The sequence below is a fragment of the Pelophylax lessonae genome (assembly GCF_965119305.1).
Source record: "Pelophylax lessonae genome assembly, chromosome: 10".
Classification (NCBI taxonomy): Eukaryota; Metazoa; Chordata; class Amphibia; order Anura; family Ranidae; genus Pelophylax; species Pelophylax lessonae.
Genome location: NC_138777.1, coordinates 195,328,946 through 195,350,628, shown reverse-complemented (window position 1 = coordinate 195,350,628; position 21,683 = coordinate 195,328,946).

Below are 21,683 nucleotides of genomic sequence, written 5' to 3'. Positions count from 1 at the left end.
GACTGCTATAATAGAAAAAAACTTAAAAAAGAAATGTGCGGATTATTGGTTATTCCGCTCTTCAATTAATACAGAGTATTGTGGACGGAGTTCATTCTATTAAAGATGAGCGGAGTGTCCGCAATAGAGGATCCGGCATGGACGGGGACAACCGGTAGTTGTCATAACCGTTCGTAGCATAATATGTAACCGCATACCAGTTTCCTACCCGGCAACTAGGTACGACACATCATTTAATTGGCTGATCGTATGTTTTTTTCTATTGGAGTATAGTCCACGGCCCGATTACCATATCACTATACTAGTTTCCTACCCGGCAACTAGGAACGACACATCATTTAATTGGCTGTTCGTATGTTTTTTTCTATTGGAGCATAGTCCACGGCCCGATTACCATATCACTATATAGAGGCGGAGATGGCGTGATGACGCTACTCCTGAAGACGTCATTCTGACGAAACGCGTAGAGCGTCATCGCGTCACATCCGCCTGGTGGAACGCACTTCCGGTCTGTGGGACGCACGGCGTCCCGGAAGTGCGCGACCGCAATAGTTGTATACCTGCCGATTGACTCTTTATGTTTGTGAGTACCCTTTTTTTATACTAATAAAGCCTTGTTAAACGGTACTACCCTATGTGAGCCTTATTTCCCACATACCCGAGGATACCCCAGTTTCCAAGGACAGTGCGACAGAGGACTCGGGCAGGTCGGGACCATACCCCTACTTATAAGACCACCCAGGGAGAGCAGAGGGGATACAGTGGCAATATTTCCAAGGCCTGATACCCCTGCAGGGGTGATTATTGTCGGTGAGTGTGGTCCTAAGGGTGCGGGGAGCACAGAGTGGTCACTGGAATCCGGGCACCCTCAAAACAGCATTTGAATGCACCTGCACTGAAGTCACTTTGTTTGCACCTTATATTTATGGACTCATAATCCATTTTTGTTTCAAATGTTTATGATCTATTGGTTCTTATATTACTTTGATTAATGCTGCTATAATTTATGGTTGTCTCTATACATCTGCTGCTAGTTTTTACAGTGATTTAAAGTTGTTTATGCCATTCCTCCTACAGATTTATATAGGTGTTTATATATATTTATATATTTTTATATATTTTCAACATATATTTTTTATGATTTTTATCACTTTTTTTATATACCACACCCACTTTTCATCAGTATATCACTATTTACATATTTATATTTATATTTCTATTTGTGTTGGCATATGGTTACTTTAAGTGGATTGATAGTGTGATTGTTTACCCTAAAGGGGTCACTTATCACGGATTTATTGATTTATAATACACATAGCACAGGATCATTGCACTTAGCACTTTACGAGTCCAACACTATTTATTACATTTAAGATTGTTTATTTTGCACTTTACACTTGTGGAGATGTGTATGGAGGATTAAGTATACAGAAGACTTGTCTTTGTACTCCTCACCAGCTTGCCGCCACACACGCTTGACACCATCTAAACCAAATAAGTTTATCTTGGTCTCATCAGACCACAGGACATGGTTCCAGTAATCCATGTCCTTAGTCTGCTTGTCTTCAGCAAACTGTTTGCAGGTTTTTTTGTGCATCATCTTTAGAAGAGGCTTCCTTCTGAGACGACAGCCGTGCAGACCAATTTGATGCAGTGTGCGGCATATGGTCTGAGCACTGACAGGCTGACCCCCCAGCCCTTCAACCTCTGCAGCAATGCTGGCAGCACTCATACATCTATTTTCCAAAGACAACCTCTGGATTTGACGTTGAGCACATGCACTCAACTACTTTGGTTGATCATAGCGAGGCCTGTTCTGAGCGGAACCTGTCCTGGTAAACCACTTTATGGTCTTGGCCAACGTGCTGCAGCTAATTTTCAGGGTCTTGGCAATCTTCTTATAGCCTAGGTCAACTTTATGTAGAGCAACAATTCTTTTTTTCAGATCCTTTGCCATGAAGGGCTATGTTGAACTTCCAGTGACCAATATGAGAGAGTGAGAGTGAGAGTGATAACATCATATTTAACACACCTTCTCCCCATTCACACCTGAGACCTTGTAACACCAAGTCACCGAGGAGGGAAAATGGCTAATTGGGCTCAAGTTGGACATTTTACCTAGGGGTGTACTCACTTTTGTTGCCAGCGGTTTAGACATTAATGGCTTTGTGTTGAGTTATTTTGAGGGGACAGCAAATTTACACTGTTATACAAGCTGTACACTCACTACTTTACATTGTAGCAAAGTGTCATTTCTTCAGTGTTGTCACATGAAAAGATATAATAAAATATTTACAAAAATGGGAGGGGTGTACTCACTTTTGTGAGATACTATATATATATATATATATATATATATATATATATATTAAAAGGTTAATTTATTTCAGTAATTCCAATCAAAAAGTGAAACTCATAACTTTTATGTAGATGTGTTACACTCAGAGTGATATATTTCAAGCATTTCTTTGTTTTAATTTTGATGATTATGGCTTACAGCTATTAAAAAGCCAAAATTCATTATCTCAGAAAATTAGAATATTACATAAGAACAATAAAAAAAAAATCATTTTTAATACAGAAATGTTGGCTTACTGAAAAGTATGTCCATGTACAGTATAATATACACTCAATACTTGGTGGGGGCTCCCTTTGCATGAATTACTGCATCAATGCAGCATGACATGGAGGCGATCAGCCTGTGGCACTGCTGATATGCTATAGAAGCCCAGGTTGCTTTGATATTGGTCTTCAGCTCATCTGCATTGTTGGGTCTGGTGTCTCTCATCTTCCTTTTGAGAATACCCCACAGATTCTCTATGGGGTTTAGGTCAGGGGAGTTTGCGGTCACAGTCTGTGATGATTTGGGGAGTCATGTCACCTGTTCATGTTGGTCACTGTGTTTTATCAAGTCAGCACAGCCCTCTACCAGGAAATTCTAGAGCACTTCATGCTTCCCTCTGCTGACCAGCTTTATGGAGATGGTGATTTAATTTTCAAGCAGGACTTGGCACCTGCCCACACTGCAAAAGTACCAATACCTGGTTTCATGATCATGGTATCACTGTGCTTGATTGGCTAGCAAACTTGCCAGACCTATACCCCATAGAGAATTTGGGGTGTTGTCAAGAGGAAGATGAAAGACACCAGACCCAACAATACAGATGAGCGGAAGGCCGCTACCAAAGCAACCTGGGCTTCCATAACACCTCAGCAGTGCCACAGGCTGATTGCTTCCATGCCACGCCGCATTGATGCACTAATTCCTACAAAAGGAGCCCTGACCAAGTATTGAGTGCATACTATACTGTACATGGATGCATGTTTTCAGTAAGCCAACATTTCTGTATTAAAAAAAAAAAAAAAAAAAATATATATATATATATATATATATATATATATATATATATATATATGTATTTACCGGCGTATAACACGCACATGCGTATAACATGCACCTTCACTTTAAGAGGATAGTTTCAGGAAAAAAACATTTTAAATATTTAAAAATAACAGTACACTGCCCCTTTCATTAAACAGCCCCCTATACATTTCACAGTCCCCCCCCATGCACAGTTCATACCCCCTTTTATTACAAAGCCCCTTTACATTGTACAGCCCCCCTGCACTCCCAGGAGACCCCCAATCTCCTGGGACAGCCCTGCCAGCTTACTCTAAAGTAAAAACAAAATCACTGCTAGCCCTTTTCCATAGATGCTTCCTACAGTGTGTCACTGTTATTGTAAAACGATGCCTCTAATTACCTCAGTAGCTCCATTCTTCCATGGCCGGTCATGTGACTGCTCTCCTCTGACGTTTAATCGGCAGTCATGTGATCGCTCTTCTCCACCAATCCAAAGCTACACTCAGAGGAGGAGGAGCGGGGGGGGGGGGGGAGGATAGCAGCCAGCAGCAAGTACAAAGCTTACAAGGTATTTAGAGGCACCGTTTTTTAATGACAGTGATATACTGTAATGTAGGGAGGATCTATAAAAAAAGAGCTGGCAGTGATTTTTTTCTTAAATGCAGAGTACGCTGGCAGGGCTGTCCCAGGGCCAGGAGAGGCGGGGCAGCCGGCCTGACACTCCTCCAATGCGTGGCACCCGGGGCGGACCGCCCGATCTCCGCCCCTCCCTGTTAGAAAAAGAAATATCGGCGTATAACACGCACCCACTCGTTGCACTATATTTTCAGGGGAAAAAAGTGCGTGTTATACGCCGATAAATACGGTATATACAGTATATATATATATATATATTTTTTTTTTATTGGTCTTATGTAATATTCTAATTTTCTGAGATCCTGAATTTTGGGTTTTCACTAGCTGTAAGCCATATTCATCAACATTTAAAAAAAATAAATGCTTTAAATATATCACTCTGCGTGTAAAGCATCTATATAAAATATATGAGTTTCACTCTAGGAGATGCAGATTTTGACCATCGAGCCCGTTTTTGGGCGCTATATCAAATTAGGTTTGATAATATCTACTTTGTAAATTGTTGTTATTGCAACTGCTATTTACCATGGTCTCCTGTTATTGTCATCGTTATTTGCTCTCCTTGGCAAGCCACCAAAATAAACCTCCTTTCATTAGGCTTGGTGTGTAAGAGAGTGTTTGACTGCCTAGACAGTCATTGGCACTAGGAATAGTATCTGTATTTGGTTATGTGGACGTGATCAGAGAGATCAGTATTTAGCACCATTATCCCTTGATAACAAGAATTGAACAAAGTAAGTGGAATGGGATATTTAAGGTGCAAAGAATATGTAAAACAAACCACTGTTAAAATTAATAAAATTTAATGGAAAAATATATTTAAAACATTAGTATATTGATTCAACAGTATATTGGTAAACAATTAATGAAGAAATATTCTATCACACTTGTAGTTCTACAAGTTTCACCATCTTGGCTTCTTCAGGAACAGCGTGATAACATTACAAGCAAGCAAGGACACCCCACCTCCAATGATTTTTGGAGGGTTAAGGTAAAAATATCAGAGAAGTTTGTGAGGTTTATCCACTATCATAACATAAGCCCACCACCTGGGGTATTGGGACTGGCACTGGACCTCCTGTAGAGGTTATAATAGTATGCAGAGCCTATTTTCTAGATGGTGTTGTTGCAACCTCAATTTGTGGATTGCGGTTTATAATTGCAATGTGCAGGCTCCTGCAGGCTCCTGCAGACTATTTCTCCAGCCCTCGGGTCTATACCAAGGTAGGGACCTTCGGTTATGGGCCTGGAGAAAGTATCAGTGCTAAAAGTCAACATGTTTTTCTTGTTTTATTATCAGATGTTTCTGAATGGTTGAAACCTGATTACACCTGGCCTGGAATGTCAGCAGAGCAAGTTTACCCAGCAGGGTGTTCATGACAAGGAGTCATAAATGGGAGTTCATATCCTAACAGGATGTTCTTGCATAGGCCTCCTGTTGTGTGGTATGGGGACAGAGGAACCTCAGATAGACCTCCTGGGGAGGTTATACCAACATCAAAGGCCAGCTGTTACTGCAAAAAACAGTGATTCATGGACAAATGGCGCCCCTACTGGAGTCTATAACATGCTTCCTATAAAAATGAGACACTTTCTGTTGATTAGGAAGGACGGCCTCCTATGGGTTTTCATTTGACAAGCGGTCAGTGGGTGTTTGTGTGGGTGGTGTCTGAGTGGACTTTAAAAGCAGTCGCCAGCTAGAATTATCTTTCTTTTCTGTTCTTTCCCATTGAGCCCAGCTGAGAGATAATGAATACCGAGGACAACCATATGTAAAGTATTATCTGTGCTTGTTGTGTGTTATATGCTCTGTAGTATTGTTTTAGTATTTTCTGTTAGCATTTCTACTTTCTTTATAATAAAATAGATCCTTGCTTTGTTTATTTTTATAGCTAGCATTGTTTTATATCCTCACCATTAACCTTATCAGAGCTTTGATAGACTAGCTAACTGTAGGAATAGACAAAATAACACCACCCCAAATGTATTTCAACACTTGAGCTCCATTAGGATCTTTAAGTTTCTTTGCAACGGTGGTAGATGGAAGTAGATGGGTAGATGGGTTGGACTGGTTGGTGCTGCTGTGTGAATACAATACCTGCCGGTGAAGATTCCTCCCTCGAATTCCAGATCTTTACAGAGATACAGGCCTTTCATTTTGGGGCTAGAGAAAGTATCAGTTGACTTCAAGTACAGTGACTTCACCCCAGTTGTGCTCCATTAAGATCTATGGGGTTGATTTACTAAAATGGGAAAGTGCAAAATCTGATGAAGCTCTGCATGGTAACCTATCAGCTTTCTACTTCAGCTTGGTCAATTTAGCTGTGACAAAAAAAACATGTTTGCTGATTGGTTTCTATGCAGAGCTGTATTAGATTTTGCACTTTCCAGTTTCAGTAAATCAACCCCTATGAGTCTCTTTGGAGTGATGGTAGATGGGACTTGGTTGGAATGATTGGTGTGGCTGCCTGAATACAACACCTGCTAGTAGAGATGCCTCCATCCAGCTTCAGGTCTGTACAGAGATACAAGCCTTTCCTTTTGGGAACAAAGAAGTATCAATAGACTACAAGTGCAGTGACATCCCTGTGCTCCATTATGTCCAACGAGTCCCTCTGGCACGGTAACAGATGGGACTTGTAGTCTCTCCTTTCACAGATCATGGATGGCGTGGCTGTTCTGGTGGAGCCACGCACATCTGTACTGAATTTAAAAAAAGACAGGATCCTGTGTTGAGAAGAACCTTTGTCTTCAGTAAAGTTTTCGGGTGGGGGGTTGTGAGCTGTCATAAGACATGTGCAAGCCCAAAATTTTTCTTTCATTTTGGAAGCATTTGTTCTTTGAAGAATTTTGTTTCGCCATATTTGTTATGGTGAACCGTTTAATTTTTGGGATTTGTTTTGTATCGTCCGCATTCATTTCGTACATTCATTGGTCTGGGTAAATTCAAAACAGTTTCAGTTTTTAAAGAACAATAATAATATATTCAATCATAGGTGTGTGCAGCCTATTCCATTAGGGTGTGCACCCCAAAGCTCAAACACAGGCATGTGTGTGTCTATATATAATGTATGGCCCTGGCACATTAATCTCGCTGCTGTCACAGTGAAAGAGAAGTGCGTAAGCACTTCTTATATGGCAGAGCCAGTAAGAGGAGATCTTTCCCATCTTCCCATCGCTACAAAGAGCAATAATGCTAATGTGCACTAGGTGTTTAGGATGTGCCCAAGCACATCCGGTAAACCCTGTGCACATGCCTACAGTATATATTCAATATAATATTTTTGGCTGCTAGCTCAACCCACCAAGAAAAATGGCATGAGCTGATTGGACAATATCAACTGGCGTCATGTGCATAAGTTAACGAATGGAATGAAATACAAATTGATTTGTTATCTGAATTTGAATTAAGAAATACATTTGAAAATTGAATTAATTTCTCCATGGACCCAAACTACTACCGCTTCCTGTGACGTCATCCGAATAGAACAAATTCATTTTTTAATTTCATTATAATGTTTTTTTTTTTTTTTTATTAATTTTAATTCATTATTTTATCCATTCAAAGATTCGTATACCTCTGAATCTCTAAAAATGAAATTTTAGGGCAAAAAGGAATCCTAACGAAACGCACCGTGATCATGTTCCATGGGTGTAACATGGAAAATGGTCAGAAAGGTGGGCTTAGCCTTGGATTGCTGCTCCCGTGTCTGATTTTTTTATGTCAAATCTCCTGCTTTTCTCTTCTATCTTTCTAATCTGTCATTCCTCGGTACAGTCTGTCTCTTTACGACTTGTTCCTCTATCCTTGGCAGCGGTATGTCTTCATGTTGTCATCAGATCGGGCTCTCGCGAGACCTGCTCACTGTTCTAATTCTTGCCACAGGCTGAGTGAAGAAAATAGAAGACAACTCCGACAGCACAGAGCAGGATGAGAAATTGAATTACTGAAATTTAAACAGAATAGGTACTTATTTTTAGTGGGTAATATAGCTCTATCTGCCAAAGGGGACAGCATGGACTAATCTGTCAGAACGTCAATTTCTAACTTAAGTTCCACTTTGAGTCTATATAAACATAAAGTTAAGTCTATAGTTGTTAGCGTTAGCATTTAGTCTAAGGGTCAGCAGTTAGAACCCCTTTACACTAATCTGTTCTGGTGCATTGTATTAACACACATACATTAGTACCAATATGGAGTTCGGAAACTCTGTACTGCAGCGGGTATAGTGGGAGGATACCTCTTTGTGGATTTCCATTGAGAGCTTAAAATGGTGCAGCAAGATGGATTGGGTATAGTGGGAGGGGCCTTAGGGTATTTAAAGCGGAGTTCCACCCTGGGAATACATTTTTTAATAAAAATACCCCCGGGACAGTCAGGGCTAGTACATTCCACAATGGCTAGCCTCTGATCTGTCCCGGGTTGCACTTACCTTTCAGGAGAAATACTTACCTTGAAAAAGTATTGTCCAGCGCTGCCATCTCAGGTGTGGGCAGCTTGAAGCCAGCGCGATCCTCTTCTGCGTCCTCTTCTGTCTTCTTCGGTCCCACGATGCACTGCACCGGCCCCGCCGTCACTTCCAGTGCGCGCACGTCATCCCTCCACAGCTTCTGGGCATGCCCAGAAGCTGTTTAGAAGGGAATGACGCGCGCGCACCGGAACTGACGTCGGGGCCGGTGCAGGCGCATTGATTCCTGGGAGCGATGACGTTCAGCTCCCAGGAATCATTGCAAAGTCAGGAAGTGACGAATCGCCGTGGCCGCCGAGGGGAGGAAGAGGAAGTAAGGTAAGTATATTTTCTTCTATAAGAGGTAAGTAAAAAAAAAAAAATGCGATTATCCATTTGTTTTTCAGGTGACCCGGAGCGAGAAGATGGAGGTAAGTATGAATTTAGGGTGGAACTCCACTTTAAGCTAGGTGTAAGACGCTCATTCCCAGCTTCAGAAGATGCGTAAAGCAGGAAACGCGTAAAGCAGGAAATCAGCATCTGACGTCATTTCCGGGTGTTTGGAATGCACACCGCTGTGGCGTTCAGCACACAGTTTACACTTGCAACTTCCTGGTTTTTAATGTAAGTGCATCGGTTTTACCTATGTCAAAAAAAAGAGATTTTACGCTATGAAGATTTCTTTTTAATTTGCATATATCGCATCACTTGGAGTCATACCCTGTCAAGTTACTTAGCAGGATCTGCACATCACCAAAGGATCTTTATGCTGCATTATATCCATGCATAATTCCCCCTTCTGTCTGGTGAGTGGGGAAATAAGAGGGGAGCACAGTGTGGTCCCATTGCATTTCAGTGAGCACGAGCACTGCAATCAACCTTTGCCATCAGCACACAGAACTATTTATTTGATATGAACTTTATTTACTTATTTATTTCACATAAATTACCTTTGATGTCACGTTTTCATTTGGAATCATAGCTTTTTAGCAGCACTGATTTATCTATTGTTTGATTTTTAAGGAATTGCTGCAGTAATTTACGTAAATTATATCATCACCATTGGTTTACATTGCCATTTTGCACAGCTATTTTGCACATATATATCTGGTACTTTATGTAGCTTAAAATTAGTTTGAGCAGCGCTGACACACATTCAATTCATTTTAAAGGGGCAATCACCTCTATTTCAGCAGCAGCTCACAAACTCATATTATTAACATTGTGATTTTGCACTAATGTTTGGCACTTTAATCAGCATATAATTTATTTAGCAGCGCTAAACACTCTATTTTCACATACATTAGGTTGCACATTGGCAGGCGTTGCATTAAAATGTTAGTGAACCCACAACAGTAAATTCAGTCTGTATATGCAGTAAAGCATGCTTCTTATACCCACTGTGAAACCTAAGGGGTTAGTCCTTTGCATTGTGTAAAAAGGCTGTTTAATCCTTTCTTCTCTGATCCTCTCTTTATTACACAGTCCCCAATCCTTCCCCTGATGGTACAGAGCCTTGGAGGCACTCTGCACATGCTCAGTTTGGTTTGTATTACTTGAGAGGTTTTTTTTTTTTCTTGGGAGGGTGATCAGCACCGTCCAGACAGAGGGTCAGGGGTCCTACAGCCTCATAGGACAGTCAGAGGAGAATGAAAACTCCTCCTACAAGCGTATGTCATAAGACTGCTATATAATGCTGATGAGAAAAGGTATTTAGCTGTTTATATTCACTAAAATTATTGCATTTCCATGTTCCAAGTACTGTGGGAGATTAGCTATAGTGAATGCAGGCTCCTGGGTTTAGTAACACTCTAAGGCAATCAGTTTATGTGAATGGGCTGCAAATGCACCAATAAAACAAAAGAACACACCTGATTTATTTTTTTTTTTCCTGTTGCAGCATGCCACAGTGTGTGGCAGTGTGTGTGCCTGTGCTTTGTGGTGCACTGCAGTATAAGTGCATTGTGAGGGTTTAAAAAAATACACCACAAAGCACCTAAGAAGGCTTATCATGTGCATCACAACAGGCAGTGTGAAGTCATTCCTAAAGCTTGGGGCCTTTTAAAAAAATAACGACCAATTCTGGGAAACGTGAAAATTATCTCTAGCGAGTGGCCACTGTAAGGGTTAGTTGCTCGTTTAAGTCTAGTGGGCTTGTTAAAGAAGATTTACTTACTGGCTCCTTTCCTCCTATATACTGCTACACCAGTCTCTGCAGCGTTTTCTCGCCCATGCTCCAGAAGTCTAAGATCCTGACATTATTCAGATTAATGCAAGGTCCAAAGCCTTGCATTAGATGTGATGACACCGAGAGACAGTCTACTGTTTGGACAGTCTACTGCCGAGTCGTGTGTAGGGTAGGCGTGGCATGCTGTGGCAGGCAATAAACACACATGGGTTGATTTATTAAAATTGGGGAGATATGGGTAAAATATGATGCAGCTGTGCATGGTAGCCAATCAGCTTCTAAGTTCAGCTCGTTCAATTAAGCTTTTGCAAAAAAACCTGGAAGCTGATTGGTTTCTATGCAGAGCTGCACCAGATTTTGCACTCTCTGGTTTTAGTAAATCAACCCCACAGAGTCCTAGTTTGCAAAGAATGTTGTATTGTAACAGCCAAATCAACAGTACAAACAGGCACATTGGGAAGCTCACCCATCCAGGGCCACTTAAAAACTGGGCAACAGATATTTAGTGGACAGAAGACTCCTAGATCCCAAGAGCCTCAATCACAAGGAGTAAAATGCTCTGACACAAGGGAGGCTTCCTATACAGGTAGGTGTAGGCCCTGCTCTTTCTCTACTCCACCAGAACCTTTCCCTATTGCATCCACTGTCCCTGACAAACCTGGTTCCTGTCTCAATTCTGTCCATTCACCAAAAGCATGCCAATCCCAGGAGCCGTGGTCTAAAATAGACTCTGGCTGACCCAAGATGGCCACCAAAGTCACATGGGGTGCTGCCATCCAATGGAATAGTTGCCTCCCGCTGACTGAGGAAACCATAGAGGAACCAAGTTCCTCTCAACCTTTTCCCCATCGGCATTCCCCTTACAGGTGAGCGCCACCTGCAGTGGAGAATAAAGACTGCACCTGCCTACATGTGGGGGGGGGGGGTGCCAGGTAATTAAAAGTGCATTCACTCTTCTCTAGATTAAACAAGAAATTAACTTTGCAGTGTGTGGGCAACCCTACTGCCCTAAGTTACCTGGAGTTGGGCTTTGAAGTTAATCTAAATTCCATCACTAAAATTCCATATAGACTATAAAATAAAAAAAGTAATTTTAAAAGTTTTAATGGTTTAATAGCAAAGCATGTAGAGTTTGGTGGCGTAATATAGGGTTTACAGAGATGTACCTTGATAGCGAAAGGCCAGCAGATGAATAAATTATACAAATGTGGTCCACTAGGGCTTACATCTACATTTGGGGTTCCATTTGGGGGTTAAAGAATATTTTAAGGGCTAGGTTAGGTGTAATAGTCAAATAAATAATAAGGAGTCACTGTTAAGTGTTAGATTAATATTTGCATTGGGTTATCCTGATGCCAGAATCTTGGTGCTGCATTTTTTCATTGCTGCATGCGGATGCTCCCAGCAGAAGGAAAAGGGGGTATGCAGCAAGGTAGGGGTTAGTTTGTGTTAGGGGTTGAATTAGGCTAGTGTTGTGAGTTCAATACACGTATTAGGAGTTACTTGATAGTAAATGAGTAAGTGTAAATCGTTTATTTTAGCAGTTAGGTCAACTGTTAACCAAACACTGTAGAACTTCTTTTGTTTAGCCCTGTGGGGCTGAATGAGAGAATTCGCTTAAATCCCCCATCCACATCAAACAGTGTGGATGGACAAATCCCTCCTGCTGGCTATTGAATTCTGGCCCAGCACCTACATCTGTTAGACTATCTGTGATTGCTTCTGATTGTATGCCACCGCTGTTCTACAGTAGAGTTTCTGCCTGGCTCCTTCGAATTTCAGATTGATGGTATAGAGCAGTGGTCTCCAAACTGCGCCCTTTGATTGCCTTTATCAGGCTCTTGGAACACTACTCCTCCCTCTGAGGAGGTTCCTTCTGCACCAACAATGGGGAACTACAGTATTCCTCCCAATAATATCAACAATAGGACACTATTCCTACCACTGACACCAACAATGGGGCATTGATCCTTCCACTGATACCAATAATAGGACACCATTCCTACCACTGACACCAGTAATAGGGCACCATTCCTACCACTAACACCAATAATAGGACACCATTCCTACCACTGATTCCAATAATAGAGCACCATTCCTCCCACTGACACCAACAATAGGGGACTATTCCTCCCACTGACATCAATAATAGGGGACTATTCCTCCCACTGACACCAATAATAGGGCACCATTCCTACCACTAACACCAATAATAGGGCACCATTCCTACCACTAACACCAATAATAGGGCACCATTCCTACCACTGATTCCAATAATAGGGCACCATTCCTCCCACTGACACCAACAATAGGGGACTATTCCTCCCACTGACACCAACAATAGGGGACTATTCCTCCCACTGACGCCAATAATAGGGCACCATTCCTCCCACTGACACCAACAATGGGGGACTATTCCTCCCACTGACACCAATAATAGGGCACCATTCCTCCCACTGACACCAATAATAGGGCACCATTCCTCCCACTGACACCAATAATAGGGCACCATTCCTACCACTGACACCAATAATAGGGCACTATTCCTACCACTGACACCAATAATAGGGTGTGTAATTCCTCCCACTGATACCAACAGTAGGAAACGATTCCTACCACTGACACCAAGAATGGGGCACTATTCCTCCCACTGATACCAAAAATGGGGCACTATTCCTACCACTGACACCAATATTAGGGTACTATTCTTCCCACTGATACCAACAAAGGGCACTATTCCTACCACTGACACCAACAATAGGGCACTTTTCTTCCCACTGATAGCAATAATAGAGCATTATTCCTACCACTAACACCAACAATGGGGCACTATTCTTCCCACTGACACCAACTGCAGGGCCCTATTCTTCCCACTGACACCAATGATGGAGTCCTATTCCTTTTCCTGATACGGACAATGGGGCACTATTCCTTCCCCTAATACTAACAATGGGGCAGCATTGCTCCCACTAATACCAACAATGGGGCAATCTTTACTCCCATTGGGCATTTTCTACTCACACAGTGAGGGCCACAGTCCGGGGGCAGAGGAGGGGGCACAGTCTGGCCCCCTCAAAGTCTTAAGGACTGTAAACTGTCCCTTTGTTCAGAAATTTTGGAGACCCCTGATATAGAGGATGCCAACAGGGTCAACTATGGGTCGAATTTCGGACAGTTCATCAGCTTTAGTCTTAAAGGGCAGCTTTAGTCTTAATGAGTTTAAAGTGGAACTAAAGTTCTGCTATTATTCACTTTGACCAGGCAGGCTCTTTATTGCAGACGAGACATGCGATGTCTCTTCAGCAATAGGATGCACCTACTTGCCTGCCCCCAGAGTCCCCGGCATGTAAACTGAGCTGCGCATGAGCAGCTCAGCCTACAGCACTGGCCTGTTTATTAACATTATTTTCTCTTTTTTTTTTTTTTACAATATTTTTTTGCACCCTGCCTCACAGTAGTTGATTTCACCATAGTGATAACTGTGCTACTACTCTGGATGATGAGGGATTTTTTTTCACAGATTGTTTTTACACTGATGAATGGCCTCTTGCACACTGCAGGTTTTTACTGATCTAAAATGTAGCCCATTGTTTACAATGTGCCTGTACACACAGACGAGTAAACAAGCATTTCTTGAGTAAAATACGCGCATATGAGCATAAATATGGATGGATTTTCCCTAAGAAGGTTTTGTGTGTGTAAATGCACATATACACGCAAATACAGGCAAATTCACACAAAACAAATGCCTGGAAACATCAGTACTCTGTGCAAGAGGCCTAACAGTGATATTTGGAACGGTCATGAATGCATTTCATTCATGACAGCTGTGATTACTACTGTGATAATGTAATTGGCCCAGGTAAGATGTGATAATTGTTGGCCAATCACAGCAATACAATGCTAAGCACAGCTGTTATGAATTAACCACTTGCCTACTGTGCACTTAAACGCCCTTCCCATCCAGACCAATTTTCAGCTTTCAGCGCTCTCACACTTTGAATGACAATTGCGCGGTCATGCTACACTGTACCCATATGAAATTTTTATCATTTTTTCACACAAATAGAGCTTTCTTTTGGTGGTATTTAATCACCTCTGGGGTTTTTATTTTTTACAAAAAAAAAAGAAAAAAGACAGAAAATTTTGAAAAAAAAAAAGTTTTTCTTATTTTCTGCGAGTAAATTTTGAAAATAAATACATTTTTCTCCTTCACTGATGTGCGCTGATGAGGCGACACTGATGGGCACTGATAGGCTGCACTGATGGGCACTGATGAGGTGGCACTTATGGGCACTGATGAGGAGGTACTAATATGCCGCACTGATGAGCACTGATAGGCGGCACTGATAGCTGATAGGCGGCACTGATGAGCACTGATAGGTGGCACTGATAGGCGGCACTGATGAGCACTGATAGGTGGCACTGATGAGCACTGATAGGCGGCACTGCTGGGCACTGAGAGGTGGCACTGCTGGGCACTGAGAGGTGCCACTGAGAGGTGGCACTGCTGGGCACTGAGAGGCGGCACTAACAGGCGGCACTGATGGGCACTGATAGGCGGCACTGATGGGCACTGGTGGATGGCACTGATGGACACTGACGGGTGGCACTGATGAGCACTGATGAGCGGCACTGATGAGCACTGATGGGCAGCACCATCAGTGCCCACACTCAGTGCCCATAGTGCTGCCAGTCAGTGCTCATCAGTGCCTAGATGAGCAGACACTGATGGGCACTGACTGGCAGCACTATGGGCACTGATTGTGGGCACTGATGGGGGGCACTGATGGCGGGCACTGTGGGCACTGATGGTGGGCACTTTGTGTATGTTTTTTACCTCTTGTGTAATCAGGGCACTGGTGATCAGTGCCCTGATTACATTCTTCTGTGTCCCCGGCGGCTGATCGGCTCTCCTCCTTCCTCACACTGCAGGCTCCGTGTGAGGAAGGAGCGCTGGCGATGAGAGATGATCTCATATGTTTACATATGAGATCATCTCTCATCGCACGGCCCGATCACGTGGTAAATGGCTGCTGTGATTGGCCATTTACCACGATCTGTGATTGGCTGTGTCCAAGGGACACGGCCAACACAGATTTTCCCTGATGCACGCTCGCGGGGAGCCTGTGTCTGGGAGGCCGTTTAAAGACGGCCTCCCGAAAATGTGAGTCCGCGCTGCAGCCGTCTTTCGGCTATAGCGCGGACCGGAAGAAGTTAAACACATTCATAACAGTTGTGTTTACATTGAGATCACATGATCACATAGCCGGGAACCGCAATCTGTTGTGCCCGGTGAATACAGCGGTCACGAGAGCGGCACACCAGTGCGCATGTGCCAGGCTATGTCCAGGTACTTTGCCTGGCCTGTAGCTGCCACCCACTCTCAGTAATGCTGCTGTGAGCGGGTGGCAAGGGGTTATTGGTTAATTAAAACACAGAGCCTGTGCAGTGTTCATGTTGGTTCTCAGTGTTGGGTAGGGCCGGTCCTACCAAGGGTCCCGCATGGTCCATTGGACCCAGGCAGAACTTGGAGAGGGGCAGCAAATTGACTCCCAGGATTTGTTTTCCAGCAGTTTTGTGTGTCATCAGTTTGTGGCATGTTAAGGGTGGCATTTCCCTATCTCATACTACCACCCATAGTGCAAACTGATGAGTATGAGGAGGCGGAGCATCTCCCTGGGGAATTTTCCTCATGTGATCATGGTGTGCATTAGACATCAGCACACTCCATCTCATGCAGGGTAGGTTTCTAGGGCAGTGGGCGTGGCAGACACAGGAGTGACAGGAGGACTGAGAACAGACAGTGGGTGTTTGTTGGACCGGTCCGGTGGTGAGTTAAGAAAATAGATAACAGTATATATAATATGTATACTCTAAATATTATATTTATATAAAATAATGGATGTTGGGGCCTTTTGTTGGGCGTGATTTTTTTTTTTGGGGGGGAGGGTGGGTGGGCGTCAGCTTTTCACTCTTGGACCCAGGCAACACAATGTTTTGTGGCGATTTTGGCTCTGAGGAAGAGGGTCCTCCCTCGAAACATGTAAGCCACATCAGGTTATGAGGACGCCATCACGCTATCCAGCAGTAGAGAAGTGTCCTGGAAGCGAGCGGTGCCCATTTCCTATATGCTTGTTCATATGCTACGTTTGTGAGTATATTGTACGCTACCCTTCTTTGATTTTAATAAACTTTTAAGTGGTAATGCACAAGGTCGGTGCGCCCTTCTCTTGTTGTTTTCTTGTAGTGCCTTTTGGATACTCTTGGTCCTGAGGGGGGCAGCAAGACCACTTCATTTGTGTCATAAAACCACTAGAAGATTCACCTCCCCGCATACCACTCGAGCGCAGGAGAGATATTGTTGTTTTTTGAAACACAATGTTTTGTGCCAGCCCTGGTGTTGGGAGTGAGGAAAATGTTGGAATTCCTAATCCTTCTATTGGTTCTGGGTCAGTAACCCATAAACAATGAAGCATATGTAACAGCATTACAGCCAGGGAATCAAGGTTGACAATGGTTGCCCACATACACTATATTACCATAAGTATTGGGATGCCTGCCTTTACATGCACATGAATTTAATGGGATCCCAGTCTTAGTTTGTAGGGTTCAATATTGAGTTGGTCCACCTCTTGCAGCTTTAACAGCTTCAACTCTTCTGGGAAGGCTGTCCACAAGGTTTAGGAGTGTGTCTATAGGAATGTTCGACCATTCTTCCAGAAGCGCATTTGGGAGATCAGAAACTGATGTTGGAGAGAGGGGTGGAGGAACTTGACTGGTCTTGACATCAAAACGATAGAACACCTTTGAGATGAATTGGAGCGGAGATTGTGAGCCAGGCCTTCTTGTCCAACATCAGTGCCTGACCTCACAAATGCACTTCTGGAAGAATGGTCAAACTTTCCCATTGACACACTCATAAACCTTGTGGACAGCCTTCCAAGAAGATTTGAAGAGTTGAAGAGGCCAACTCAATATTGAACCCTATGGACTAAAACTGGGATGGCATTAAAGTTCATGTGCATGTAAAGGCAGGTGTCCCAATACTTTTGGTAATATAGTAAATTTTCTCACGATAGGGGTATGTATAAATCTATTTTGTATACATGTGACTTGAAAGGGTGTAGAGCTAGCGGGACCTTTAATGGGTTTGCTGCTCTTTTATGCTTAGGGCTGTTTTATTTATTTCTTGTCACTCACTCTCTTACTTTCTCACACTCTATATTTTCCTCTCTGTATTTGTTTTTCTCTTTTATGTTCCATATATTACCTTTACTCTTCTTTGGCATCCTATAGCCCATATATCATGAGCGGTAGAGCATTTAGCCGGCAGTGCTTCGGGTGCTAACCAACCCACTACATAGCTCACACACATCAGAAGTAGCAGGAGGATAACGTCTTCAATAATGCAGCACAGAAAGCCGGATAATAAGCATGTATACATTAAAGGATAGCAAGGAGAGAACAAATTATCAATAATTCATTCCATCAGTTATTTACATGGTCAAACACAGCAATTTTATAAAGTGCCCATTGCATAATCTCTTGTGGATTTGAGTGTGCATATCTGTACAGTTCTGCAGATAGTGAGAAATAAAAGGATCTACAACCTTTAGAAATGGATATCCTGGAGGGAAAATACATGACAGCTTTTCACATGCCAATTTGTATCAACATCCAACCTCCTCTGACTCTAGATGACACATTTCAGGTAACGCTGTGCACAATGTAGCCCAGGTATGTTTGTCAATATAATGAGGTAGGTTCTAGTATAAGATATTCAAATCATTGTAGAGTCAAGCTCAAATGTTACATCCTAAATGCACAGTCGCTAAACTGCTGACTCTACTCAGGAAAAGTTGGAACTTTGTTAAAGTTAACCGGTTGCCAACCGCCGCAAGTACATATACTGCGGCGGTCAGCCCCAGCCAGGCAAAGTGACGTATGGGTACGTCACTAGCCTGTCACTAGCTTGTGAGCCAATAGCGGGCGAGCGCACGCCCGCGGAGGCGCACGCCCGCGGAGGCGCGCGCCCGCCCCGGCTCGTTCCCTAACAAGTCAGTGCGTGTGACCGGCGGACCCGATGTCCGCTGGTCACTCGCGATCGTTCGCCGTGAAGGGAGAAAGGCAGACGGCTAATGTAAACAAAGCCGCCTGTCATTCTCCCCTGTGTAAAAATGGAGATCACACGGTTCTACTATGTAGGACCGTTGATCTCTGTTCTTACACCAGTAGCCATGTCCCATCACAGTTAGAAACACGCCCCTAGGACATACTTAACCCCTCCTTCCCCAATAAAGTTAGCCCCTTCCCTGCCAGTGTCATGTTTACAGTAACAGTGCATATTTATAGCACTGATTACTGTAGTAATGTCACTGGTACCCCCAAAAGTGTCAAAAATGTCAGTCAAGAGTCCGATCTGTCTGCTGCAATGTCGCAGTCCCGCAAAAAAAATCGCAGATCGCCGCGAAAAAAAAAAACAACAAAAACGACATAAATCTTTCCCTTAGTTAGTAAACGCAATAACTTTTGCGCAAACCAATCAAAGCACGCTTATTGTGATTTTTTTTTTTACCAAAAATATGTAGCAGAAAACAAATTGGCCAAAAATGTTAAAAAAATTTGATTTTTACATCTTTTTTGGGGGGAATTTCATATAAAAAAATGTGAAAAATATTGTTATTTTTGCAAAATTGTTGCTCTTTTTTTGATTATAGCGCATGATCAAAAAATTGCACAGGTGATCAAATAGCACCAAAAGAAAGCTCTGTTTGTGGGAAAAAAAAGAACGTCAAATTTGTTTAGGTACAGCGTCGCACGACCGCACCATTGTCCGTTAAAATCACGCAGTGCCAAATCGCAAAAAAAACCCTGGTCAGGAAGGGGGTAAAATCTTCCGGGGCTTAAGTGGTTAAAACTTTCACAGAAAGCATAACTGCAACTGCCCCTCTTTCAGGCCAGTTTGCCCGCATCCAATTCACATGCCATGCGAGTGTGACCGGCCAATGGAGCCGGTTCATGTATGTCTGGGGCGGCCGCGGTCCAGATTCCAAAAGGGTCCTGTGCGTCTTTGGGTCCAGTTCAGGTGCAAATTCAGGTAAAAATTCAGGTCTGATTCGCACCTGAACCAGAACGCACCAGACCCTGGGCTGCAAACCGCAGCCGGACATACACTAGATTACCAAAAGTATTGGGACACCAGCATTTATATGCATATGAACTTTAATGGCATCCCAGTCTTAGTCTGTAGGGTTTAATACTGAGTTGGCCCACCCCTTGCAGCTATAACAGCTTCAACTCTTCTGGGAAGGCTTTCCACAAGGTTTAGGAGTGTGTCTTCGGGAATGTTTGACCATTCTTCCAGAAGCACATTTGTGAGGTCAGGCACTGATGTGGACGAAAAGGCCTGGCTCGCAGTCTGCACTCTAATTCATCCCAAAGGTGTTCTATCGGGTTGAGATCAGGACTCCACCTTCTCCACCCCAAACTCGCTCATCAATGTCTTTATGGACCTTGCTTTGTGCACTTGTTTTAATCATTTAGTGGAAGGGGGATTGGGGTGTGGGGTTGTTTTTCAGGGGTTGGGCTTGGCCCCATAGTTCCAGTGAAGGGAACTCTTAAGACATCAGCATACCATGGCATTTTGGACAATTTCATGCTCCCAACTTTGTGGGAACAGTTTGGGGATGGCCCCTTCCTGTTCCAACATGACTGCACACCAGTGTAAAAACATGGTCCATAAAGACCACCCTTTAAAGCCCAATTACATGAATGGCACTCATGACACAGCGACCCACTTAGCACAGAAGCTGAAAGAAAATGGCAATTATTGTAGTGCATCGCTGGATGACATGATTGAAGATGATTTTACACTATGAGGCATTTTTTTTTTCTAAATAAAGTACTTGACAAAGGTGTGTGTTTATTTTTTTTTACAATTTTTTTTCTTTGTGAATGAGTAACCAGGATATGATGTACATTTTAGTCCTGTAGGGGGGCATTATCTGGGCCCCCCTTATTTTGAAAGGTATGCTTTCAGATTTCAATAAGCCCACGGCCCAAAGACCCACACAATCACCAGGCAAAAGTTTTGAGGAAGAGCCCTTTATCCTCAACAACATGGGGACAAGGTGGTTTGCCAAGGTTGAATATGGCCCCCTCCTACCTCCCCCATTTCTGACAGTCAGGCTGCAAGCTTGGGTAAGTGTCTGTTAATAGTTTTAAGGGGTGCTTCAGCTTTTTACAATAGTTTTTGCATGGATTCAAATTTATACCAGACCACTATCTAGGATAAGAGTCCTGGATGGATTTTGGGGGAAACCCCACAGCTTTTTTGTCCTGCAAAAGTTAGGCCAAACATTACAATGCAAACAAACGGCAACTGCCCACACCTATAACTGGCCTTTGGTCCAAGAAAAACATGGAAGGAAGGAAGAAAGTTCATGTTAAAAACAGGGGTTTCGAATAACCACATTTGTAAATACATGCGCAAGCTGCAGAAGCCGCTATAAGGCACCCCAGTATTATCTGCAGTCCCAACTCTATAAATCTTTAGAGCCTCCATAGTAAAAGCACTTATATAGTAGTAGATAGATTGAGGGCAGGTTTTCCTACAGGGAGCCCACTCCTCCTTACAGGCACATGGGCACATTGGACACCCAAAAAATAGCATAATGGCAGTGAAGGTGTCCAGCATGGGACTCCACCATCCTATAACTGGCCTCAACAGGCTAAGTTAAACCCTAAATTGGGCCAAAGCCAAAGTCATCTCTATGCAGAAGCTCTTTCAGCCAAGGTGATTATTGACCCATGTGATGGTGTTCACCATCACTGGAATTTAAGGACAGATGGGTGAGGGGTTGAATTGCTTCATTTTTGTCAGCAAGGTCAATTGTTCCCTTTGCCATGAGGTTTCTGAGCAGGAAGCCCATTCCTAATATGGTCATCCCAGGAAGTTCTGAGGAGCCGGACTGTCTGGGGGTGGCTCCCCATTTAACTATTGTCAGGTGGGCTAATGCTAATGACCGCACCTGTTGTCTGCTAA